General features: G+C 47.3%; 1 protein-coding gene and 1 long non-coding RNA gene across 5 annotated transcripts in view; one reads left to right on the forward strand and one right to left on the reverse strand.

The window, feature by feature from the left end:
- The window catches only part of ZNRF3 (zinc and ring finger 3), a 134539-nt gene that overhangs the window by 91684 nt on the left and 15481 nt on the right, over window positions 1-27374 (reverse strand). The window contains exon 1 of one of the 4 annotated variants that reach the window (XM_072953361.1): window positions 12893-13007. The exons of 2 other annotated variants lie outside the window; for them this stretch is intronic. The gene's annotated coding sequence lies outside the window, so the exon portion shown is untranslated. Of the gene's footprint in view, window positions 1-3118; window positions 3209-12892; window positions 13008-27374 lie in introns of those variants that run through there. One more of the 4 variants, XM_072953360.1, reaches the window with a different exon arrangement.
- LOC140690973 (uncharacterized) lies at window positions 3542-5026 on the forward strand. Its single transcript, XR_012066392.1, has 2 exons — window positions 3542-4236; window positions 4431-5026. It is a non-coding gene; the product is annotated as an uncharacterized lncRNA (long non-coding RNA).

Below are 27374 nucleotides of genomic sequence, written 5' to 3' on the forward strand. Positions count from 1 at the left end.
TTTTTTAAGGCATCAAAACCCCACGAGTAACTTAAAACCTTTGGTGCAATACTTCTTATATAATTGTTTGTTTGTATGCATGTCTTCCCAACTAGACTGAGTTCCTTAAGGACATCCTTCACCTTCATGTTCCACCACTGGGTGTGGCCCACAGGAAAGCTGAACAAACAAGCCATGTTCACACTAAGCTGAGTGGCTCACGGCACCCCAAACACCAGAGAGCCTGCTTCAGCCAGAAAGCTGTCAAAGGGTTTCGCTCACTTAACCTCCCTGACCCTCGGTTTCCTCATCTGTTAATAAGGATAATCACGATACCTGTTTCATAAGGTTGTTTTGATAACTGTGTTAGATAATGTATGCTAAATGCTTGGCAGTGCCTGGAACATGCTAAGTACTCCACAGGGGCAGGCAAATAATGTCTAACCTCCAATGCAAGATAAGAGGGAGGTGTGCCAGACCTCACCTTTCATCTACCAGATTTAAAATCTGGAAACTGATAAGATATTATTAAATTTTAAAGGGTACCAAACAATGTGTGCTATCCATCAAAACACAATGGGACATACCTAGATATTTTGATGTAGAAAAACTTTCAAGACATATTTAAACAGAAAAAGCATGTCCCAAAATAAACAGTATGTGTGTGATTACGTGGGTATACAAGTGCATAGAAAAACGATCTGAATTACATAGGTAATGGAATGGGAGGAGTAAAGAGGTCTTCTACTTCTGTTACTATGCAGTTCTGATATATGAGTCTTACTATGAAAAACCATTAAAAGTAGTATTTTCATTAAAAGCAAAAATAGTGTGGAGTTTAGTTAACAGTAATGCACCAGTGTTGTCTCCTTAGCTGTGACAAATGTACCACAATAGTGTAAGACAGTAGCAAACAGTGGTTCAGTGTGGTATGACTGAAGATGGTGCTCATTTCCTGGTACCTTCTAGAAGGTCACTGGTTCTCAAGAGGGGGCTGCCAGATCAGCAGTAGCATCCGGAAACTTGTTAGAAACGCAAACTCTTGGGCGTGACCCCAGAACTACTGCACGGGGTGCTCTAGAGGTGGGGCCAGAGGACACTGATGCCCACAGAAGGCTGAGGACACTGTTCCAGATCATGGAAACTGGTTTTGTAACAAGTGTCACTTTTGCAGTCAAAACAATAGAACAATGAAACTTGAAAAGGGGGTCAGTGTGTTGACAGATGAATAGCATTTTAAGGCCAGACACACGCCCTAACACAGCACGTGCACCAGGAGGCAAGCACAGGCCAGCCTGCACTCAAACTGCCCCGCTCGGTCCCATCCCTGTCTCCCTGCCACCCCAAGCCAGCTTCCGTGGGAGCTTCTGGGGTCTCTACGGAGACAAATCTCCAACAGGTCTGGCACGGGGTGTGGGGGTTCTTTTTCTGAAAAAAATGTTTATTGTAAGAGAGAAGTTTGTTGGCAACAGCTCATCATCTTCAAATTTATAGCCTCCAGTCTCAATTGTATATTAATAGCACCAGCCAGCGCATGGCAACTAACAGTTTGAGAGAAAGAGACTCCTCTTCATGACTTAAAAATAAAAAAATCCTAAACCAGTATGTAAGCATGTAGTAGCTCAGAGGAACAAGGTGCTAGAGCAGAAGCCCTGCTTTTGGAGCGGCCCCTCCCATCCTCCTTCAAGCCTGCTCTGCGGTGCAGGAGTGTTTATAATCCCCAGCTGCTCCCCCACTCCAGGGACATCCGTAGACTCCCTGGAAAGTGCATGACTTCCACCTTGTGCAGGAGGCCTTGAAGTTCATATTTCAGCTCCACTTTCAGAGGCACTCAAGGGGCTGCTTTTGTCTGCTGGCTAAGCTCAATGAAAGCCATGGTCAAGGAAAGCACTGAAACCCAACCTTTGAAAGTTACTTAAAAAATTACAACCTCTAGGGCCAAGGGAAGGGGGAGGGGGAGGAGGGCAAGACTAAGCCACTTGGAAGTGAGCCACACTGGACCAAGCAGCCACTCAGGGTCCTTCACATGTCCCTGGGCGCTGAGCCGGCTGGCACTCCCAGGGCCCTGGGAACAAAAGAGAGATGCTGAGGCACTGGGACCTGCTGCTGATGGGCTCCTGGGCCCAAAGACAGCAGGTCACCAAGGTGGGAGCCTGCACAGGTGTGGCTGAGGGCAGGCATGACAGCCACAAAACCCAGGCTGCACAGGTGGAGACGGGAGATCGACCAAGCTAGAGAGACCACCGGGACCCACGTCTGCGTCGTGGCCGAGTCAGGTCGGGACTTTCAGCCCGAGGGTAAGGAAAAAGAAACCCAAGTGCAGATAGGAGACTGTTCACCGCGATCAGGGACCTGTGGCTGAAAGACCTTCACGTGAGTCTAGGGGCAGCAGAGCAGCACGTGAGCGGAGACCAGCAATACAGGAGCCAGGTGAACCAAAACAGTGCCTAGGAGAGGCTGGCTGGTGCAGAGAGACCTATGCTGAAGAACCGAGGGTCCAGCGTCCTAAATCACCTCTACTGTGCCATCTGTCTGCACCCCTGACGCCCCCACACGAGCAGAGCCCCGGAAACTTGGGGCTAAGTGCATGGTGGTGAGGGCAAAAGTATAAGCAGTTAAAACAAAAAGATCATCTCCCCCCAACACCAACCCCCCGTCCTGAGGCCCCCTGGGTTCGTGAGGGGGTTAGGAACTGAGGCGGGGGCCTCTGTAGAGACCCTAAAGAAAAACTCTGCTGCCAGTGGAAGGGACCCTATATCCAATTTAGGAAAATGGACTCCCTCATAAACCACAGTGATGGAATTGTAGAAAACCATTGTCTGCAGCCACCAGAGGCTGGAATCCAACAAACCTTGGAAACGGGAGGAGGTAGCGGGCTGACCTGGGGCAGCCGGCCACCTGTGTGACAGAGGTGTCGCGTGGGCACCTTACCCACACCACAGTGGACAGGCCAGCCTCCGAGGTACAAAGACGCAGCCCTGCCTGCGCTCAAGGAGTGGGACCTGACAAGTGCACTTCAAGTGAAGAATCCAGAATGAAGACCGATGAACTGAGGGCAGCCAAAACCCAAGCCACGGATGAGCAACGCCAAGGTCGGGGCAGAGAGACTGGAAGCCTGAAAACAACGGGGCTTCGTCACCTGCAGCACCAGGTGGGCTGCCTCTGCAGGGCTGGCACAGGGACAGGGTCTGTGTGCTCATATCTGAGGTTGAAGGAACTGAAATATTCAGAAATTCCATTCTAGAAGAAACCTATTAGAACACCACCAGAAGAATCTAGAATCCTGACAGCCATTTCCAGGAAGAGGGGCAATGCCTGAGGCAGACAAAAGTGAAATGAAAGCCAGGGGCTTAAGATAAGGTCCCTGCCCCCACAAATGCATAGGTGTGTGGCCTGTTTCCCCCCAACCTGACTTGCAGGCCTCGGGGAGGCCTGGTTAGGTGCCTGATTCCGTGCACTGTCCAGAGAAGCTACATGCAGAGAAGCCCAGGGTCAGCAAGTCTGGGAGCAGGGGGTGCAGATAAATGCAGAAAAGGAAAGCCAGGCCCCCAGCTGGTGACAGTCATATCTACGGGAGGAAGAGTGTGGTGGGTTTCTCCTTTTTCAATCTAAACATTTTTTCACTGATTTGACTTTAATGTATATGTCTTCTTGAACTGTAGGAGTTATGCCTTAAAACAATTTTTTAAAACAAAATTTAAGGCCAAAAATACAGGCGCACCCAGAGATGGCGATCAATGAATGGGCCTTTGATGCCGAGTCTCAATGCACCTCATCAGCTCTTTTTCCAGAGGGTATTTGAGAGTAAATAAGAGGCAGAGAGAAATGGCCACTCCAAAGCACTCTATATAGAAACAGGCTAAAATTTTACGGGGCCCTCTCGGCTGAGAAGCTATTAGACGCCACAGCTCCAAAGCAGCGAGGTGGCAAAGAAAGCACTCCAGAGGAGCTATTCAGGGGCCTCCAAGACCTTCCCATTTGTAAGTCTGAAAGTACTTTTGTTCTTCTTCGGGTTTAAGTTTCTGGGTCACCCAGCCTTTTGTTAATAAGCAAATGAACACATCTGCAGTAGAGCAGTACCCCCTTCCCAGGTTCCCCCCAAATATGAGTGGCCTCAGAGCAGGAATACCACAGCAGGGCCCTCGCCACCACTCTGCCTCCACGAAGCAGTTTCCATAAGTATCCCTAATAGGAAAAGGAGGTACCACTCATCTTTATACAATAAAACAATTACTACAGGCCTCTCCCCCGATTCAGGTAAGTGTGTGTGTGTGTGTGTGTGTGTGCGCGCGCGCTGTGTGTGTGTGTTAGAGGGGGCAGGGGTGTTGACAGGAGGTTACAAAATGGCTTAAGAAGGCAAACTCTATGTACCCACAAAGCCAGCGTTTCTCTAGACATAATCAAGAATCTTCCTTTGTTGAGGCCTAATGTCTATTCTCATCCTGTTCTAGCATCTCCTTGGAGGAAAAACAAAGCTCGACTGCCAGAGAATGTTCTGAGTAATTGTTGATAACAGACAACAGCAGAGGAAGCCCTCTGGTTAATGTTTAAACACGGCAGGGGTAACATTAACTCCTTAATGGTTCTGATGCCCACCACAAGACTTGAACGTGTGCTTGATGGACCCATGGCTCATCAGCAACACTGACTGCTTCGTTCAAGTTCAGGAATGTTCTTTAAAAAAAAAAACAACACTTAAAACTCCTTTTAATTACCATACTGCTCAGACACAAACTGATTCATTTTTAAACAACTATCATGTACAGTCCCCCGGGAGATTCCAATAATTTCTAGAGACATTAAGGAGAAGAAACGGAAGATCATGGTAGAATCAGGGTATAATTGAGAAGAAAGCATTTGTTTGTGAGTTTAGATGGTATTTTAAAAACCACAAGCTATTAAAATATAGCTTTGCCCTGAGAAGAAAGTCTATATTCTAAAATGTCTGATAATGTACTTTGGAAGAGTTAGCCATTATTACAGGTGAAACACACATACCCACAACACTTCATTCTAATAAACCTTGGCGAACTTTGTTTCCCTATAATTAGGAGCTTTGCTTTCTTTCTCTAAGGCAGAGGGAGGGAGAGGAAGGGGGCACTTGACGAGGGGAGAGAGGGAAGAGTCTACCCCAGAAAGGACGCATCCTGAAGCCGTACTGCTGGTAAAGAGAAGGCAGCAGAGCCCGAGGAGCGGGCAGATGACGGGCAACCTTCCCCCAGGAGGGCTCAAAGGGAGCCAATCTCAGCCAGTGACACCCAAAACAAGGACTAAAGCAAAGATGGATCAGCCCCGCCCAGGCTTCAGAGTTCTAGCTGCAAAAGCCACCTATCTGCTCAGTCTTGTCTCTGCTGGGCAGAGCAGCCCGGTGACAGATCACGGGGACAACTGAACAGTGACTCCACGCTGCTGTGTGGCTGCTCCACTCTCACTGCCTGAGACTCTGCACATGCCACGAGGGGCGGGCCATCTACCAAACAGACATTCTGCACTCACTCCAAAGGTAGCGGGAACCAGGAAAAGCCAAGGCTCCTCCACTCATGCGGATCACTGACCAAAGATCAAAGAGGCAAGCCGTTACATTCTTACCCAACAATGTTAAGTTGCTTTTTTTTTTTTTTAATTCAAATCTTAAAGGAGAGACTTTTGAGATGCAGGCCTTATTTTAACAGGGGAGGAAACCAAGCCCGGGAGAGGGTCAGGCCTCTCCCAGCTAAGATAAGCATCAGCTCTTCCACCTCCCACTGCCCCAGGCAGACCTGCCCAGTCCTAGGCTCTCCTCCTGCATTTCAAATAGGCTGTTAGTGATGGTCCTCTCCATTCTGAGCAGGGTAGGTCATCACCTGAGGCTCAGCTCCAGGTCCCACACACCACAGCTGTCCCTTCCTCATTTCCAAGTTGGCCCCATGTTTGGCCAATGACCTGCATCTGTCCCTGAGTTTGGTTCTTCCAGATCTCCACAGTGATGTGTCCCCATCACGCCTTCTCTGACCATGGGAATCTCACCTGTATTTTGCCATTTGACCCAAGCTTAGCTGTTTCTCAGTCACACATTCTCTACGTGTCCAACCCCGAGGAACTGGACAGGAAAGGTCCCTCTGATTCCAGAATGACTATAGTGGGACGCAGGTTCCCCAGTACAATGTTAGATCTGTGTCTTCTCCACTGCAGTATTCCTAGTGCCTACCACAGTGCTCGACCTGGGCGGATGGGGTCCCACACCAAACAGCAGCCTCGGTGACTGTTTCGCCTTTTGTCAATTCCCACGTCAAAAGACTAACGCCAGCTTAAGGGTAGAATCTGTGCTGTACTAACAGCAATTTGCATTCATAATTCCAGGGTTTCCCTATGCTAACTGCTACACAATTTCAGTCTTCAAGCTACAAACATACTCATTGGGCAGATTCTAGCTTCCCTCGGTGGGAGGAGGAAGGTTACAAAGAGCAACCTGACAGGCTCAGTTTCTCTAATTCACGATCCTCAGCAGCCAAAGTTCCTTCAAGGTCTAACCCTGAGGGCGGGATTTATCTAACCATTCAATAGCACAAGACTGCCTGACAGCTCCCATGTTGGTCAACCAGATGAGGAAAGAGTGAAAGTGGTACCCTGGCAAAAATAGAAGTCCTTACTGTCCAGGAGACCCTAAAATGTGGCACAGAAACAATGACTTCTTTTCCTCCAGGTGGTGCAGTCTTCACAAGTCACTCCGCTTTGCCTACATGTCAAAGCGTGGGTGACGAGGACCCCTGGCCACCTCCTACACCCCAGCCGAGCCCTGTCCTCCCACTGCCTGCCCCCTCACCTCTGCTTGTGCTCTGGGCTTATCACTGAGGAGCCAGTAATCTCCCTTCAAGCAAGAACTACAACAAAGCCCCAGCCATACCAAGGAGATCTTCCATCAGCATGGTAGGAGCCCAGAGCTACATCCTCAGGAATGGGTACAAGAATGCACTGAGCCTGGCCCAAAGCGCTCAGTGTGAGGGTTCAAGTGCTCTGTGGTCAAAGAGCAAGAAACAGCCAACACATCCTCAGAAGAGCAAATCCATTCCTAGCTCAGCAAGAGCTGACTCACTAAGAAAGTAACAGGGGCCCGGAGCACGTTTACAAAGGCATGTCCTGCGTGTCCGTTAGGTGACCTGCATGGAATCTGCAGGATGACCTGCTTGGCAATTAAGACAAGCACAACCAACACTCTGTCTTGACAGATGAGCAACCAGAAGCTTGCGGCCTCTAAGGCAGATCTTGCCCCCAGATCTTCCAACTCCAAAGGAGGCGCACACTTAGAAAAGGCCTTCCTCTGAAGCTTCTCCACATACTTCAGAATAGAGTAGGGGCTATTAACAGACCTGCCCAATAAACCACCAGCGTTCCTGCTCCCACTGCAGATGTCCAGCCAGGAAACCACCTACAGGACCACCGCACACTGCTGCTCCCCCCAACAAAGCTATACGTATTTGTAGATCTGTTTATGCTAACTCTATGTAAGTTTATAACTAAATTAAATCTCAAATGATGCAAAAAAACTGAGTTTTATCCTAGGAAGACTAAGTCAAATAATTTGGAAAGACTAAATGAAGGCAAATAACTTTCAATATGGCTGAGAACTAAGTGCAACTTTTGAAGACTAGACAAAAAAGGAGTAAATTTCTAGAAGGCTCCTCATAGGTTTGCAAGTGTTTGTTGTAAGTTTTCTCTTCACTTAGAAAAAAGACCCCAAGACTGTGAATTGTAAGTGCTAGATCAAGAGTAAGGCTAAAATAAGACTCTAAGGAGTACAAATCAGTGGTTCCCCTGACATAAGCAGGGTCCTGAGTGTCTGCTCACAGGCTTTAATTAATATATAATTTTAAATGCTTTAAATCATTGCCTGCTTCAACTGAACTGACGTTTTTCAATCAGCCAACCATCCACAGGTCCCAACAGTGTCAGATAACAAGGTCCCCGAGAAAGTGTGAAAATCGCAAAAGTGTGAAAATCACACACTCCATTATCATCTGCCAACTAATTTCACTCCCTTGGCCAGTGAGTGACATCTAGAAATATCTGGGCTCTCAGATGGGGATACGGCTTAAAATAATTTAATGCTCAGTGTAACAGGAAATGTCCTTCCACAGAAAGTCATCAGTGGCTTAATCAACCTTAACTCAATGATTAACCGTAAAGAGTTTCTAGAACAGTGGTTCTTAACTCAGGGTAGTTTTGTCCCCCTACGTGTCTGAAGACATTTCTAGATGTTGTAACTGAGAGAGAAGCTTGTTTCTGGAATGTAGTGGGGGGCAGCGGCCTGGGATGCTGCCCCACATCCCCTGATGCACAGGACAGCCGCCCCCACCACAAAGCCACCCAGTCCCAAAGGCCACTAGTGCCAAGGTGGAGGAGCCACCTTGGAAAAAGGGGTCCCAAGACCTACAGATGCTGTTACATCATTTAAAAAAAAAAAACAAAACAAAAAGCCAGCTCTGATCAAGCCAAAGGAAGAGCTGATTTCTTCCTTCTTTATTCAAACATTACTCAAAGGCCACCGGTTTCCTGGTATTCTTAATAAAACTCCCAACCTTTCAGCAAGATTTTTCAAAGACCACAATTTTTGGTTATGTGATAAAACAGCACAAGAGTTTTGGTCAGTTTTCCTTTTTTTTTCTTTTACATTCCATGATACCTCCAATTATCTTACGGACGGCTATAAAAATGAACTGGAAATTTTGTCCAGAGCTTCATTTTTAAAGAATTTAAGAAGATGGAAAAGTGAAATTGGTTTGGTTTATTGTGACGGGGGACTGTGGGAGAAGCTTTTCCTTTTATGGTGCTTTCCCGTTAGCATTATAATTACAGTATCTGCACAATATAATCACTTAAAGGTTGAATAGATACTGGATTTTTATAAAGCCAGCTATTTTAGACATTTCTGAGATAAGTGAGATAAATTTAAATATATCAAGTTCATAGGTTTGATGATGGATAATACAGTGGTTAGGAGCATGTCCTTAATCTCAGCAGACACATGTTGGCATATTGAGGGATAGAGTGTCACGGTCCTAGTGCCTTTTAGCCAAAACAAAACAAAACAAAAATACACACACATATGGAATATGTGTTAGAGCACAAACTGAGCAGTTGCTAACATTTTGCCACACTCTGAACCACTCTTTCAAGTCTTCTATGTGCTTAAAAACTTCAAAATAAAAGAGTTGGGCAAAAATTAAACACAGACCAAGACAGGGGGTTAGGGAGACACCTATCAACTCACAAGTGTTGCTGGGTCATGGATCAAGACCAAATCAGACAAGGTCTCCAAACAGAATCAAACCAGAGATGGTGGTCTTAGCTTCGTTACTAAAAGGCTATGTAGCTGCCTTCTACCATTACAGGGGGAAGAAAAAAAGTGCAACACTGGAGTAAAAGGCATCCCCAGCAGATTCACTACACAACCCACGTCATGGACCTCTTGGCACTCTGGAGGCCACGGAGACCACCGCAAAGTCAAGTTATTCTTCTGAACACACACAAACACACACACACACACAAGCTCCTAAAACTGAAACCTCCCTGAGCCCAACCCTTAAGCAAGGAAGCAACAGGCTGGAACCAAAATATGCTGGCCATGGGCAAAAGGAAGCGCTTACCCACTCTGTGCAGAGAAAGAATCCGCTAAGCTTGTAGGCCCGGTCCATTTCCTGCTCACAACAATGAAAGAAAGTGCTTCTCCTCCAGAAGACTACACATCCCCACATGCACATCAGGTTGTTCTGGAGGAGACACAAAGCAGAGCAAAGCAAAGAAAAAGGAGAGGCCATGGGAAGTCAGTTTAGATGCAACAAAGTTGTGGTTCATCTAAACTGTGCAAAAGCTTTTACACATACGTTTTTACATATAAGCCAAAATGTTTTAGGCTTCCAGCATCCTTTGAGCTGATTTACAAGTGAGAGCTAAAGCCTTTCTATTGAAAGGGTCACACAATAAGCTGACTTGGCCATTTCCAATGAGAGTTCCCTCCAAAGCATGTGTTCATACTGACATTCCAAGAAATAGGACTTGTTTTACTTATGTTAAAAAAAAATACAACACTGTTCAAACTAGAAATCTTTTTTTGAGTAAAGGTCGATTTATTTAGAGAGATACATACTGTATGGAGTGTAGGCTGTTTCAAAAGGCAAGAGAAAGGCCATGAGGTGTAGGGGCTGGGCGCTCAGTTTAAAGTAAAAGTAGGTACACACTCCATAGACAGAGTGCAGGCCATCTCCAGAGGAGGGAGTCAGAGAGGCCCAAACTAGAGATCTTTAAAACCAGTTTGTTTAAAATCTGCCAGAAGTTGCCCCCAGCTGGCTAACTGTACACTCTACTAGAGTAGCCCCTTTGTACAAAATGTACAGTCTCTGATCCCTCCAGCCACCAGGCCAGAGCACCAGAAGGCAAAGGGAGGGGCAAGACCAAGGAAGAACACTGGACTCCCCTCTGGGACGCTTGAGGGGCCAAGTCATTCAAACACAACAGGCCTCCAAAGCAGACTCCGTGTCCCAGCTGGTCCTTTAGCAACTGCAACCTTCTGGGTTCTCCCTTGAGTTGTCTGAATAAAGAAGCAAGATCCCTAGGGCTGATCCAACTTAAGAGACAGACAGATATCTGGATCTAAAACTGATAAAAACAGAATAAAAAGGGAACCTCAAAAAAATCTGTCACAACGATTAAAACATCTGAACACCTACCAGATATAAGGATGTGGTTTCAAATATTAAAGACACATCACATGAACAGATGGACAGATATGTGATACACCAAGTATAGTAAAATGTTAATGGGAGAACATCGATGGTGGGTATATGGGTATTCACTATAAAATTCTTTTACTTTTCCTGTATGTCTGAAAATTTTCATGATAAAATATTAAGGGGGTGCACTTTTGAAGAAGGTGGGGAAAATCTGATTTGTAGTTAAGAGAAGAATAAAGTCTCCCAGTTTTCCCCTCAAGTAGCTTACAAACAATTTGATACGCATGGACAAAGGCATCTCTGGGGCCAGAAGAGAAAAGATAGTCCAGAAAGACAGCAGGATTTTAGCTTGAGTTACAAGCAAGAACCCAAGAGAAATCTGGTCTTACATAGGCTGGTTTGGTAGGGATGCCCGTAAGATGCCGAGGTGGATGGTAGCCACCATGACAGACTGGCAAATGCCTCAGACCCCACTGATCCCAAACTCTGATGTGGGAAAGATCTTGGGAAGGAGCTCAACACCCAGCAAGCTGGCTCAGTTTGGAGGACAGCTTCGTCTGTGCAGCTATTTGTCTGGAGGCTTACTAAGCAAGACACTGGAGTATAGCTATGATTTTACTCGTGGAGGTGTGTACGGCACAGGATTTCACCAACGTGTGCACTGAACAAACTGCCAAAGGCAGAGACACCATCTTAAGCTGCAAACATCCAGATTTGCCACCTGTCTGTGATTTTTATTAAAAACCTGGAGAATACTCAGACTAGGAGTGGTGGAGACCCTGGCATTTCTCCATATTGTTGGGGACTGCCCCTCCCCCACACAAAACCCTGCTCACCAACCTCTGCCCACTGCGGAAGGGACAAATGAGCAGGAATGACCAGAGGAAGCCCACAGACCCCGTGCCTACTTCTGGTCTGTCTCCCACCTGGCTCACCAGGTGGTTCCTAAAGTCGGACTCATTCGCCAGAGGACGCTGCTTTCAAGACCTCAGGAGCTTCGTCACTTGGGAATAAACCCGACCACCCTAAGGGATAAAACTCAGCTGCTCTTAGCAGAAACAGTTTGTCTTTTACGGAAAAAATCTGCACGTCCATCTAAGAAAAGTCCTGCCACTCGTGGCATCCTTGCCCCAGCGCGGACCGCCAGCCCGGAGCGGAGCCCTCCAGATGCCGCGTGCCCTCCGCGGCACACGCTTCACCTCTCTAAACAAACAAGGGGTGTCTTTGTTTAAATTTTAAAAAAAGAAAGAAAGAAAAAGAACCTGTCTCACTGGCTACGATTACATCAGCAGAGCGCTCTCATTCTTTGCATCAATCCGGCTGCTCCGGCCGCTTTGAAGCGCCGGGCGCGCGGCACCCTTTGATCTCGCGGTTCCAGCCCCCGGCGAAGCCGAGCCGACACCAGCGCGGCGCCCACGCGGGGATCCACCGTCCACCACCCGGCAGCCCAGCCAGCGCCTACTCGGTCCCCATGGCTCTCCCGCCCAATCCGGACCCAACCCCCGGACTAGGCTGCCAACGCCGACCCCCAAGTGCACCGTCGATGGCTTTCGGAGTGGGGGGGGACACCTTTAACTTAGCGTTAGCCTCTTGCAGAAATAGCACTGGGATTATGGGTTTTTTTTAAAAAACTATCTTTTATAGGTATTTACAGAGTAAAAAATATTTACAGATTAAAAAATGATATGGCTGGTTTTGCTTCAAAAGACCATGAGGGGTGGGGGTACAGATGAAGCAAGAGGGGAAAGAAGTTGACAACTTTTAAAGGAGGTGAGGGTGACTGGTGGTGGAAGGACACTGTGTATAAGATACCTACGTCTCCCTGTGAATACATGTAACATTTTTATAAGAACTTGAAAAAGAAACTAACCTTAACTCTTTGCTATTTTTAAAAGTTATTCCTCAGACTTAATTTAGGAAAGAAAAAAGCAGTTTGACACTGGATGGGGTGAGGATGGATCACATCAGACTTTCTGACTGTGCCCCGGGGGCAGTTGCTGGAGACCACAGGGCCTGTTTCCCCAGGGGATCCCTACAGGGAAAGGGGCGTCAAGTGTCACCCACAACGGGCTCTGCACTGGGTGAAGGATCTCAGGCCTCGTTAACAGAAAGATGACTATTCCAGAATCCATCCCTCCCGAAAAACACCCATAAACACAGCAGAACCAGGAGGAAATACCAAACCCACCCTCAAATCCATTACTTACAGAAATCAGATTAGAAATGGCCCTTGGAGTAAGCACTCAGGTTGCTTCATTTGGATGACTCTGTCCCTCAAAGGCCTACAGGTGCCTGCCCAGTCACGGGCCTCCTGACGCCACCATGTGGGGCCACCATCAGGCATGGCATATCTCTGGGCTGCCTCACAAGGCAATTTTGCTCCCTGCTGGCCTTGTGGCCTTAGGTAAGTCGCCTAACCTCTCCCAGCCGGTCCGCACATTTTGTAAAAGGAGAGCTATTAATGACGACTCTGTGGTGTCACCACCTCTCTGCTACATACTTAAATGTGGAGTAAGAAATGGGGAAAAATGCCAAGAAGGGAAAGGTATATGGAGATGCAAATGTGATTCCACCCACAGCTACAGCTGAACAAGCCACACACAGATCAGGCACAAAAGAGTTAACTCGGAGACAGACATGACCCAGTACTGTTAGGTGTGTTCAAGGCCAGAATTTCATACACACTGGCCAAAAGGCAGAGGAAAGGACTGGCAGCCGGCAGAGGAGGGAAAATAAATCCCTCCCGTACAGGTGGATCCACCTTTGGGAGGTCAAACCACAAATTCCAGGGAAGACCACCAACCTCTCTGAGTCGAGAGCACAGCCACAAACACAAACTCTGGTGGGTCACAGAAACAAAATACAGCATCATAATAGCCAAAAAGATTCAGGGTACTTTTAAAAAAAGAACACAACTGTAACAATGTGAGAAGAGAGCCGAGAAATGAGTTCTGGGGAGAAGTTATAAGAACACCAAAATAAAAGCCTAAAAATAAAAGGGCAGCTATCTGAGGAGAAAAATATAAAGAACAGATTAAAATAAGATGTATTTGTTAGCTTTCATCTTGAGGGGTCCAGGTCCAAAATCCCTACTGTAGACTGATTCCCAGTAAAATCACACTTTAAAAAAAAATGTACACAACCCCCTGATTCATGCAAGAACGCCTGATTTAAAAGCATATTGATTCTGGCACAGCAAGATCTCAGGATCTCTCTGGCATAAAAATCTCTGTTAATCATTTTATTTTATTTTGGAAACTCATTTATGAAGTCTTTCGTTCCCATTAACAGTAAAATCAGATTACAGTTCCAGATCCACACAGCATCCAACCTAGGCCTGATGGAGTGCTGGTGTGGTACAAGGCAGTTCAGAAGGCCTGCCTCTGACCTCAGTAGGCTCACAGTCCAGTGAGGAGACAGACACACCCACAAGCCATATAACATATGTTATATGTTCAAAATAACATATTATGAAGTGTCAAATGAGCGATCATATCAGCTTGTTTCAAGTTCAGAGGCAGCAGAGATGACTGGGTGCTACAATGATCCAGGAGAGCTTCCTGGAGGTGGCAGCCTTCAAAGATGGGCAGAATGTGAGCAAAGAGGTAAATAAAGGCCAAAGCCTGTATGGAGGAGCCAAGTGGTTCTAGAGTAGTGGTTCTATTGCAAAGACAGATAGGGACCAAAATGCCAAGGGCTTTAGAATATTAGTGTAAGACAGAGTTTAGACTCCATCCTATAAAGTAAAAAACGCAGGTGACATCTGGCAGCTAGGTAGCAGAATTGAAGAGTGGATGTGGCGCCCTAACTGAAACAGACCACTGCAAAGTGGGGGGCTTCCTGCTACAAGAGAAATGACTATCCCTCAATGAACCAGAGCAAACCATGTGCTTAGGCTACCAATGTGGGTTTTTTTGGGTGTGTGGGTGTGTGTGTCCATGTGTTTTAAACAAAGGGGTGAAGATCAAAAGAAACTGTTTGCAAATGAGCGCCCTCCTACTCCTCTGACTTGTCACTTCCATTCCTTTCGTCCAGCCTCCTGTTTGAAAGCCAGGTGAGAAGGAGAAGCATGTGGCCAGTGGACTGCTGGCCTGGCCCTGGGTCTGGCCCCAAGTGTGATTGGTGGCAAATCACTGGAGATTTCCCAGCTCTCCTCCCTCCCTGCCTCCCCTTAACCGAGGAAGGTCAAGGATGGGATCCCAAGTCCCTTGAAGTAAGTGCCAAATCTGGATCTACACTGGGGAAAGACCAAAAGCCCATAGCTGTGACTCCCAGAGATACAGACCACCCATCCATCCCCAACACGAGGAACTTCTACTGCAGGAAAGTCACGATTACAGAGCCCTGCAACCACCTTCCCTCCTTTCCAGTGAGAGAGAAAACAGCATTTATGTGACAGAGACGAAACAGAGAATTAGACATTAGAAAAGCTCCTTTTCAGAAACCACAAAGGAAAAAAGCATTTGTGTTTATTCAACTATAACTGATCAACAAGAATCAACAGATGAACATAATGGTCAGAAGGAACAGAATTCAATGTTCTGCTTCTTTCCCTGGAAACAGTTTCTGACCAGGTTGGGGGCACTAAATTAAATTTCATCCTTCAGCACTTACTGTAACTTAGAGCTATGGACAGTAGAGGGTCTAAAATCAGCTTGACTGGGTCTGTATTTCCACTGTGCTTTCAGTAGGTAGTAAGACCTTGGGTTAAGTCATTCACCATTTTAGGCCTCAGTTGCCTCATCTATAAAATGGGGACAAGAGCACTCACTAGCACAGGGCAGTTATGAAGAATAAATGAGATCATTCATGTCGGGCGCTTAACGTAATGCCTGGCACAAGTCAGCAATTAATGTTAGCCTTGTGACTGTTTAAATCTGTGACCCTCACTCTGTGTCTGAGAGGTAGAAAGTAATGTAATAAGAAGTAAGAAATCCATGTGATAAGGGCATCTCCCAGGGAAGAAAGGATTGCAAACCCCAGTTCAGAAAGAACTTGTGTGGCCCCATCTGTGGGGAGAAACAGGTTGGCATTCTTCTCGAGAATATAACAGCTGCCTCTCCTCCCATCTCGCCCCAACCCCTCCTCGGCTGCAAATACTCAAGGATTAAGAAGACATTCAAGCTTTGTTCCATCTCATTTCTGCTCTGGCATTCTTCTCTTTGGCCCCTTTTCCCTGACTGCCATTTCTGCTCAACAGCAGGCCCAGCACCCGAGAAGTATCTTGCACTTTCTCAAGGTGCCCCCAAACCCTTGATTTCTCCTGATTTTTACAACATCCCAGCGGCAGGAGCTGCCAGCCCCACTTTACCGACAGGGAAGCCAAGGCTCAGAGGAGTCAGAGCATCGTGCTGGGTCTCACCAAGTCGGTCCCAAGTGTCAGAACCCAGAACTGCCGACTCTGTACCACCCCCCCACCCCTGAGGTGGGGACAGTGGCAGCAGGGGGCCAGAAGCAGGGCTCCCACTTTAGGACCAAGTGGAAACACTCTGACTTCTTCCCACCAACCCCAGGACACCACCCCAGCTGGAGCAGCCCCAGGGAACTGTGTGGTCAAAGGGACTCCTGCCCACGCCAGGAGCTGCATTCTAACCATCTCGCTTGTGGAGAAATACTCCTTTCGCAGAGACTTAAAACACAAACACACAGAGACACACAGAAAGCCAGCTGCGACCTGGTTGCAAGCTGTGAAATATGTGAGGAGACCCAACCAGCCTGGTGGGTGACAAGGCTGGGGGCTCAGTAGCCCTGCCAACTCCCTGGAACAGAAGTGCTTTCGAGCCCCACTCCAGGCTTTATTCTCCACCAGGTTTTACCCTTCACCGCTTCTCCCAACACTTCAAAGGAAGTATTTTTGTACAGCCCAGGGAGGAGTGTAAACTGGCCAGCTGCTTCCAAAGCAGAGCTGTTAACCCTGAGAGGGCCGCGGCCTCCCGGCTCGTGGGGACTGCAGCCCGGGGCCCCGCACTCCCCCAGGCCTGCCCTCTCGGCCCACACAAGGGCAGGCTCTCCAACCACCACAGAAAGGCAGGGCCTCAGTTCCTCTGAGCACGCAAACAGCTAGTTATAAATACCCTCCCGGCTGGAGGTTCAAAGGCTCCAGCAGTTAGCACTTCAGTGGAAACTCCAGCTAACAGAACAGGCCTCTTTCTCTCTCGCAGTCCCTCCCTGAGCCACGCAAGGAGCTGAAGGGCTCGAAAGCCAGCACAACAAAACCTGCCCCCCAAAGTCCAACTCCTTCAGGCACGGAGGCCGGGGAGAGCTCACCCTCAGCAGCATTCTAGCAACCGAGCTCTTTTGGAACATTCTGGATAGCACTCTGAGGGGAGGCGGGGAGGCCCCTTCCCCTGTACTTTGAAGGACAAGCCAGGAACTCTTTCCAAAGGGGCAGGTGAGGGAAGATTAGAACCCAAGACCCTACCAGGGCTTCTTGAGAGCTTTTACATTCTCTTCAAATTCCTCACCCTCCAGAGGGTGTACGTACTACACCCAGACTTCGAGTCAGAGTCTTCAGTTCCCTTGTTGAAACTGGAGTGATCCTTCCAGGTGAGATCAAATGGGCAGTGCACTCTCCTGTTCACCAGTGATTTAACTTGACAAACTCCTGCACAGCCCACCGAAAACACAGCCACCTAGAGCGGGAAGTTAGATCAGCAAGGCCTTCTCTCAGGAGTCCACGTACTTTGGCATCTTTTTTTTTTTTTTCAATCCCCAACCACACCATCTCAAAAGACAGGGGCTCTACTAGAAACCCCACAGCATCCTGGCAGGTCTTCACCCAGTGAGACCCTGGAAGCACTCAGGTGGGGCTCACCTCCTGCCACCTGGCTGCAAACTTGCGGGCAATCGTGGAGTGGCAGGCAGGTGGGTGTCTGCCCTGTCCCACTGGCAAGAGCATCCTATAATTTACTGACACTGAAAAGTATGCTATAAATAGTTGGTGTTTTTTAATGTTGTCGAGCCTCCAGAATAGAGGGGGCCTAGCAGCTGTGTGGGGCCAGGGCTCTGGGCCTCTCAGTGCTACAATTTGGAAATCCTGGGTGGTGTAGTCAAAGCATCTTCAAAGAAAGGAACTCCAAGAGTGTCACACTCCATCTGAAGAGACTACAGTGGAAGGAGGAAGTCTGCCAGAACTACCAATTGGGATTTACAAACCACAATTTAGCAGAAGTCAATGGCGTTCAGGGTCTCTTTGTGGAAAGATCCACAATTCAACAGCAAAAGCGGGAATGGCCAGAATAACCCCAAACCCCTCGCTGCCATTTCTGCCACCTTTGGGCCTCTGAGACACAACAGGCCATTCCTGATTAAATAAGCACAAGATGATTCAGAGGGCTCATTTAGTCATTCAACAAACTTTTTTGAAAAACTTCACTCTGCTAAGTGCTGAAAATACAAAGAAAAAAACAGATAAGCCTTCAACAATTTCTGGTGGAAGAGATGTGGGTAACAAGAAGTAAAACAACGTCCAAAAGTGAAGAGGATACCTTATAATTTTAAATCTAATTACACTAGAACTTGGCATAAGAGTATGTACCTAAAAGGAGTTATAGTCAAGTAACTGAGTTACTTCTAGGCTCCCCAGACAGCAATTATACTTCAAAAGAATAAACACATCTCCACATTTATTTGTTCTTTTGAAATAACTATCCCCACTGACTTTCCCAATACTGAAGTATGAAGAGGGACAAGAGTGGTGAATAAACTCAGTCAGCACTGCTCTCATGAGGGTGTGTGTGTGTGTGTCAAAGGTTAGACCTACTCAGGCTAAATTAAAGATGAATATATTAAAGATGCTACTGAAACTTAGGTTTATTTTTAGTCTTTAAATTTTTCAAAACATTTGCTGGAGCAGATACTACAATGAATTTAATTGAGAACACAGCAAACAGTCCAGGGCACTTGACTTGGTCTCTCTTTAACTGAAGCAAGTGGAGAAGACTCCAAGATGGTCAAGGACCTCAAAACCATCTCACATGAAGAATAATGAAGAAACCGGGATGCTCAGTAAGGAGAAAAAAACTACTGGTTTTCTAGGCAGTGGTGGGTGGGTTGGGGTGGCAGGGTAACCGCCTTCAAAGATCTGAAGGGACTTCAAGTCTTAGTGACTCTGTTATGGGTTGAACCGTGTCTCCCAAAAACCTCTATATTGAAGTCCAACCCCAGGACCTCAGAGTGTGACTATCTGGAGATAGAATCTTTAAGAAGTGATTAAATTAAAGATGAGCTCCAATCCAATATGCCTGCTGTCATTGTAAGAAGAGGAAGTCTGGACACAGACAACCACAGAGGGGAGACCAAGTGAAGACACATGAAGAAGACAGATGGTCATCTACAAGCCAGAGAGGCCTCGGAAGACATCAACCCTGCCGTCACCTTGATCTTGGACTTGCAGCCTCCAGAACTGCGAGAAAATTAACTTCTGCTGCTTTAGCCGCTTGGTCTGTGGTACTTTGCTCTAGCAGCCCTAGGACACATTCCAGAAGGCAGAACCAGAACCAAGGCACAGAAGTCTGGTTTAGTGTAAGAAAGAACTTTCTGATAACCAGCACCCTGCAAAATGAGGAGGCTTCCTTAAGGCGGGGGGGGGGGGTGTTGGTGGGGGGAGGGGGGAGGAGAGGCTGAGCCCCACCCTCAGTGCAACAGCAGAGCCTGGGGCCTCATCAAAAGCTACTGAGGCAAAGGGCTGGATGCCCCAGGCTAGGGCGAGCTTAGCCCCTGACAATATCCATCAGGTAGGTCAGCCCCAATTTAAAAAAAAAAAAAAAAAGCCCTAAGTCAATACTCTAAGAAATGTGACACATAGTTGGAGAATTTAAACTCCTCATCTGGAGTCTCCTCTCAGCATCAGCCCTGCTCATGTCACATTCTTCCTACAGACAACTAGAGCCAGAGAGCATATTTAATCTTTGTGCGCGTGAACCAGGGTGGACAAACCTGAAAAATGCACATCCATTCATCTCAGCCCAGTGCCTCGGCGGCAGGCCCCTCAAACCAGGCAGCCCAAATCACAGCCTAAGAATCAGAGTTGGGGAGGGCGCCATCCCCAAACCCAGGATCTTAACCCAGCAGATCAGCCAGAGAAAGCTCTCCTTCCAGAGGCTTAACACACACTGCATCCAATTCTAACACACCAACCCTGGGGGAGTCTAGGAGATAGTTACACGTGAGCACATGTTAAATGCGGGGCCAAGTCTAACAAAAAGTCACCTAGGACTTCCCTGCTCTGTTGCATCTTCCCACAGCTCTCTGAACTGCCACTCCTTCCCACCCCGACAAAGACCCACAGGACAGGCTGCTTGGAGCTGGTGCTGGCTCACTTTCTTACCGTTTCATACCCGCTTGGAAGGTATTTGTTAAACGATTTCATGAATCTTCCCATCCTAGTCGAAATTAAATTCTTCAAAGAGAGGCACTGCTTCTTGGTTCTTTTATACTCTGACCCCTACTCCATCACCCAAGTACAGAGAAGACCACAAACTCGCTAAGCCGAAATGGGAGAAATGGTTCCCTCACAGCTGAAAGGCATTTGGACTGCTCTCAGACGACTATATCCCAGGGCCCTGTGGGAAGTTGTAAATCATCGCAGTCTTGGCCTTCCATGCTCACAATCCAACGGGGCACTAACTGGACCAGAGCAGCCCCTAAACCAACCTAACGCCAGCTAGCTGGAGTGGAATTTCCCCAGCACCTTGGGGCCTTTGAGAAAAAGGAGTTCTGGGATCAAGTACATTTATGAGATGCCAGCTGAAATAGAGTTCATTTAAATTCCTTTTCAGCAAGATTTCTCAGAGCCAGTAATCACTACTGTACAGTCTCAATCTCCAAGAGGATGATGATAAACAGCATTCTCAAAGTTAGTTCACCACTGAACCCTTTCCACAGCATTCTGTAGAACTGGTATTCTTCAGAATATGCCTGGAGAAAAGCTCATCTTAAGGCATAATCCAGAGAAATCTGCATTTGGCTTTAGAAAGTGTACCTCTGTTTCAACATAGGTGTGACTGAGGCCCTAAAAATTCACAACATTCCCAAACCAAAATAAATTAAGCCAGCTGGTAAAGACCCAAATGAACAAGAGCTGGGAAACTGTCCCTGAGCCTGGATGGTCTTTGTCCACAACAGGACATCTTCCTGGGGCAATGACAAAGGCAAGGCAGCTTCAGTCTCCTCCCCTGGAGTGTTTGCTCTGCACCTGACATCTTTCCTAAGAACACGGAAGCCACAGATGAGTGCTTTGGTTGGGAGGAGGGTTCCTTGATCCTCAGATGTAATCCAGCATAGCTAAGAGATAAGGATCAATCTTAAAAAAAAAAAGTTACTTAAGAAGAAAGGAATAAAGGTCACAAAAAGCTGAAGCTATGAGAAGCAGGGGAAGATGAAAACAGAAAATTAAACATTCTAGAGAAAATTCTGCCTGGATGGCCCACTTCATTCTGCACCTCTTGCCCTAAATTACGAAGCTGACACATGCTTTGGTCCTGGCTAGAGCAAGCAACGTTTCTGGAACAACTTCACCTTGGTTACATATTTTTACTTTAAACATTCCAAAGTTGCTAAAGGCCTCCCAGGAGCATCTGCTCCTGTTTCTCAGGAGGGAGTTAGTTCCTGTGGAAAGTGTTTGTTTAGTTTGATTACAACTTTGAAGAAGGGTAGGAATTCTGGCCCAGAAGAATTTAATGGCCAGGCCCTTCTCTTACATAATTTGTAAACAAACAGAGTTTATCCTAGTGTGGCTCATTTGGCTCAGTGGCTGGATTTAGAAAAATATATTCCCCATTCATTTGGGAAAAACCACAGTAAGGCCTGTCAATAACCAGAAAAATGTCCAAGCCAGCCGGTCGCTCTATTGCCTAATCCAAACAGACCTCAAGAACTTCTCTTCTGAAACCCAGGCCTGTCAACAGATGAAGCCCCAGCTGAAGCGTTATGGACAGAACTTGAAAGGCAGCTGATGACTCGGTCCCCAGAAGTTTCTATGCCCTCATGGTATATTTAAAAACCCTCCGATAAAAAGGCCACAACAGCAAATTTCCCTAACGTGTCAGGAATAGTTGAGAGGACGGGTGGAGAGCAATTTGTTACTAATAACAGTTAAAGGCCAAAGCTGGCATGTACTTTATTTATCTTTAATAAAGCAAATTCAAGGTTTTCACTCGAACGTCACTTACTCCCTTACTCCCTTACATTCCAGGCTGAAGTCGGGAGCGCACAGCCCCCAAGCCTCCAGGCTACTGTGATTCCAAACTGTGCTGCTGGGGAACATGGGCTGGGGAGGTCGTGTTATCAACAATCCAGCCATGCACGTGGACCTCACCTACTGCGTGGGGCTGTGGGACCCACTAGTCTCCACAAAAAAACTCAAACACCTTCCCTGGGACTCAAAGTCCATCCTGCCTATCCTCTCTGAAGTTCATTTCCCTCCCTGGTTCTCCAGTTCAGGTGATCCTCTTTCTGTTCCTGGCCCACCCCCAGGCACACAGATCTAACCCCCCAGGAATCTCACCCACCCCCCTCACCCAGCCTACAGATGTGGGGGCTGAGGCTCAGGGAAGCTGGCTCCACTAGGGTCTCACTTAAGTGACAGACTAGGGCACAGACCCGGCATCCTATCTCCTCGCCATGCCTCATTCTGCCATAAGCACAGCCTCCTGGTCTCCTCGTTACCTCCACAAGCTAGGAAAAGCCCCACTGGATGCCAGCCCAGCCTGGGTCTCAGCAAAGAATGTCCCCCACCCACCCAAAGGCCAGCCCTCTCTAAGAACCCAGCTGGAGGCCAGCCCCCGGGAGCTTCCCAGCAATTCTAGGCACTCTCCCTCAGCCCTAGGCATGTGGTACTCAACCCAGCTGTGTCACCATCTAAGGGACACAATGTCTTTCTCACTGGCCCATAAGCACCTCACCCCCACCCCCAGAGACACTCAGAAAGAGGCCAGCAGTGATTCTGTGAACACTACCCAGAAAGTGTCAAGTCCACATTCATCAAATCGCTCCAGGAAAAAGAGCACTAAGCATGGCCAGACACACCTTTAAATGTTCAAGGCCTGCTGCAAGACCTCATCACAAAACAAAGTGGTCCACGATGAAGAGATGGGGACTGCTCAAATCCACAGAGAAGACAGCGCCAAGTTACTTCACCTTTTTCCTTACTAACCTTTGAGATCCAGAATCTAACAGAGTAGCTGAGGCTCCCAGGCACACACCAGATTTCCCCCACTTCATTGCGTAAATGAGGAAAGCACACGGGCCAGAAGAAGGCCCTTTCTTCTTTTCACTGAATTACATTTCCAGGAGCATAAGCAACAGGCCTGATTTGCATAATCATCCTATACTAGCTAGAGCAAATTTTAGTTTATTTTCTGAGAAAATCAGTATGGTGAAAACCCTCCTGGTCTAGAGGTAGAACCCATAGCAGGGCAGGGAACAAGCCCAGCAGGAAGCCCCGGGGCCTGTCTACGACGTCCGCTCCTAACTGCTGCACATTCCCAAAGGGCATGCTTCCACAAAGACTCAAGACCAGGAAGGGCTTCCGAGATTTGGAAAGTGGTTTAAAATCAAAAAGTCTGTTCTGCAGACAACTGTGCCTAAAAAGCCCAACATTCAGCCTGGCCTGGGAGCGCGTGGTCTCTCCTGCACCACGACCTTCATCTTTGCTCCCTGCCCGGGCAGCTCTCATCACCAATTAAAAAAACCCACACTGCAAGCACAGGTCCTATCACTGTATCATCAATGCAGGCTTTCCCTTCCTTAAGCAAAAATAAACTGTGTCCGACTGACCTTGCAATCAGTAATCTGGCTAAGCCGGCGGGGGGAGGGGGGGCAGACACATCCCGTATGACATGGGGCAAGTCAGTGGTCCATGAGCACAGTTAGAAAATGCAAACATTGCCAAATTCAGGCCCCCAGTGGTACTAATTCAACCCTCTGGGACTTCTTTCTGTCCCAATTTTGCTAGTGACGTCCACTTCCCCCCTCCGAAACAGACTTGCACACCGCCCACCACTACTTCAAGATATGCTCCCAGATGCTACTGCCTTCTCATCCACAGCATGGCTGGAGAGCACCGGGGACCAAGGGCAGACGGATGTCACCAAGATGCCCACACTGAGGGTTGTTGGGGGTTCTCTGGAAAGAAATCAGGGCTTCCCTCAATTCTCACTGACGTTATGGAGCTGACCTGCAGCAAAGTGCATGCTGCCTTTTCTCTCTCATTCACCTTTCCTCCAAAGCCTCCTTCCACCTTTCTATCAGTTGTTGATTCAGCTGAATATAAGCTACTTTAACCTGAAGTTAAGCATGGGTACCAATGCTCAATAAAATGACCCACCTTGATGGTATCTTCAAAGTCAAATAAAAAAATTAACATTATTTCAAAAACTGGCCCAAAAGTAGTTAGAGCATCATCTTAGCTTCTGACCAACAGCGTATTTCGAAAACACCCACCTGTCACTGAAAGCTGGCTACCTCAGAAAGAAAGGGACAGAAATGACCTTAAATCTATTTTAGAGAAAGGCTTATTTCAGTTCTTAAAGAATACAGAAGAAAATAGAAACCGCCTTTCACCTGTATCTTTTGTTCAACTGTATTTTTTGTTAAAAAGATACATTTTGTTAAATATGTTATCAATCAGTTCAACAAGTGACAGTTATGGAGCACGCACACTGGGAGTAGTTAAAAAGTTCTACTGCACAACTGCTTGCAGACTATTGCTTGCAAAGGAGTGGGGACGTGACCTGCTTCCAGACAGCCAACAACAGAGACGGTGAAACTCAGCAGAGAAAAAAGCTACGGTGCCGGTAACCAAAGCTGAATATGGCGCTGGGCTGGAAACGAAATCAAAGCAAAATCTTACCAACAAATCCCCACGGAACCAGACCATGAGCAAGACACGGACACCATCTGGGCACTGGGGGGAACAAACGCATCACCACCTGCTCCCTCAGCGAGTTGCTGCACATTCTCAAGGACAGTACAGTTCTCGTGTCCCAGAAAATTAGGGGAAAATTAGATAAGGTTAAAATAATAGTTGAAGGATAACACGAAGCCACATGAGATAAACTGTCAAAAGCCCGGTTGGCACCTTGGGGATTTCATGCAAAAATGACTTCAGGAAATCTTTCTCCAGGTGGCAATTAACATTTTAACTCAAATTCCCCCAAGGGAATGGGAAATTTCAGGAGGGGGAGGGGAGTAACCGGCATGACTCAAAGGCTCTGCAGAGCATAGGGCAGGCACCTGATACACATCTGCTGAGTGAAAGAATATGGAAACTCAAGCCAGGGGCTCTGTCTTGGGCCCCTGCTAAGCACGAGCACATCTCTCTGCTGTAGCTACCAAGTTTACCTGGATTACCCGACTAATATCTGTCTTTCCTGTAGGACCGTGAACTCCTTGAGAGTGATGACTCTACAGCAGCAACAGCCACCAGGGGTGACATGTACTAAGCACTTGCTGTACACATTACATGTATTATCTCATTTAGTCCACACTATCCTTTGGAGGTACAAGCTATATTGTCCCATGTTAGAGATGAGGAAACAGAGGTTCAGGGAGGTGGGGTGACCTGGCCAAGGTGACAGAGCTGGCAGTAGCAGAGCTGGGATGCAAACACTGAGCCGTCTGACCCCAGGGCCGTGCTCTTCACCACTGTGCCCCTCACATGGCAAGAGCCTGGTCAGCTCTGGACTCTCAGAATGCAGCAGATGTCAGCTGTAAAAGGGTTTTAGCTGTAAGAGGTTAGTGGACCTCCATCGTGTTTACCTGCCTCAAACTGCCTTATGGTGAGGCTGTAAACACAGTCCTGTGCTCCAGTCTCTGCACCTTGGTGTCCTCATCTAAAAACACAGGAACGGAACCTCTTATGGCTCACAATCGTCCTAAGGATCTAGTGGGACCAACAGGGTAAAGCCCCAAGGATAGTGTCCAACACGGTATTCATTCATTCAAATATTTTACCAACTATCTATGTGATCTTCAGCCCCAAAAGCCTTCCCTGTGGTAGGAGGCAGAGCCAACAATGACGGAGGCAGCCATGAATGGTTCCAGGTCCAGGTAAGTGACAGCAGCCGAGGGTTAATAACTTGGATTGTTTCACAAGCGAATGTTTGCCCAGAGTCCAGGCTGGAGAAAGCACTGTCCTGTGTTCTGCCATTTGATTTGATTGGTACAAAGTTTCCTTTTCCTTTTCCTTAATGGTTTAACAAATCTACATCACAGCTCTGTTTTTCCCATTCCCGAGACTGAAGTCTATGATTCTCTCTTACTTGAGGCCAGGAAATCCAGCAAAGCCAAATAGAGCAGGCCTGCAAAGATCAGGACAGAGTTCTGTCCATCTGTATTTCCTGCCCCAACTACGACAGCATCTGCCAAGTTACCTCATAAATCATAACTCGCGGAAGCCAGTCAAGATACTCAGGCAGAGCAGGACAGTGCAGCCTGGTCACTCATAAGGAGACACCTCCACACACATTGCCCAGGTCTCCACGCTGATCTGAAAGCTTTCAGGTTAGCCAGAGATTCCTGAGCCAAATTAGAAAAAAAAAAAAAACAAAACAAAACCCTCAGCCTCTAGAAAGTCCAGGGACCAAGAGAAGTGCCTTAAGCCATTGGAGGCAGGCAGGATGATGCAGAGAGGTGGTCTTTACCAAAAAAGCAAAAAGGAAGGGTCAATCGTGTGTGTGTGTGTGTGTGTGAATGCAGCCAAAGAGCCTTCACCAAAGCTGCAAAGGAAACAAAAATAAACTAACAGGATAAAAGGAAGGCGGTTGCATGAGGAAGAACTTTTGCTCCAGTTAAAAAAAAAGAGAGAGAGAGAGAGAAGAAAAGAAAAGAAAAAGAAAGCACACACTGAAATGATCTAAAGCTGCCTATAAATATTTGGGAACATCAAAGGCGGTCCTGTTAAATTAAAAATGCTGTCACACAGATAGGAACTAGCCTCTAGCACTGCCAGCTTCAACATGTGAGCCTGTGATCTGAGGAGTGAGGGCTCAGCTCCTCGAGAAATCTGATTCACTGAAGAAAAAAGTGAACGAGCAGTTGAGTTTTAATAAGGGCATTAAATACCTTAGGAATGAGCTAATTAGAGTTTAACTCTTTCAAGATTGTCCGAGCTCTTAAGAATGCTGTAAAGTGAGCTCCCTCCAGAATCTAGTTAAATCGGTCTCGAAACCTGCAGCGTAAAAGAAAAGTATTAAAATAGCACCTTAGGACTTCAAAGCGGGTAAATCCCACCAGGTCCCCTCAGAGGCTGAGCAAAGAGAAGGGAGGAGGCGAGCCCAGAATCGTTTTCCGAGGTAAGGTTAGGCTGCCTGCTTATATAGAAGCATTTTTTTCCCTAGTTTGGACTGGATAAGAACAAGCTCACTTCCTGACACCAGATCCGTTCCCTCACCCTGTGAGTGGGCCCTTTACCTAAGACACCAGGTGGGAAGCCCTTCATCTCCTGACCTGGCTCGTTCACTCTCGGGCCTCGGGGGAAATGATGGCTGAGCCTCCCCAGACACACTGGAGGTCACCCCAGTTTTCCTACACACATTCTCCATTAGAATCTTAAGGAATCCAGGAAGACCCCCTAGTTAGGGAAGTTCTATCAGGATGGCAGCTCCTCTCTCAGGAGCAGGATTTTTTTGGCCTTGAAGCAGAAAGAGGCGGTTCCCTCTTGGTGGGGAGAACACACACCTGCAGAGA

The sequence above is a fragment of the Vicugna pacos genome, chromosome 32 (genome assembly GCF_048564905.1).
Source record: "Vicugna pacos chromosome 32, VicPac4, whole genome shotgun sequence".
In the NCBI taxonomy this organism is placed as follows: domain Eukaryota; kingdom Metazoa; phylum Chordata; class Mammalia; order Artiodactyla; family Camelidae; genus Vicugna; species Vicugna pacos.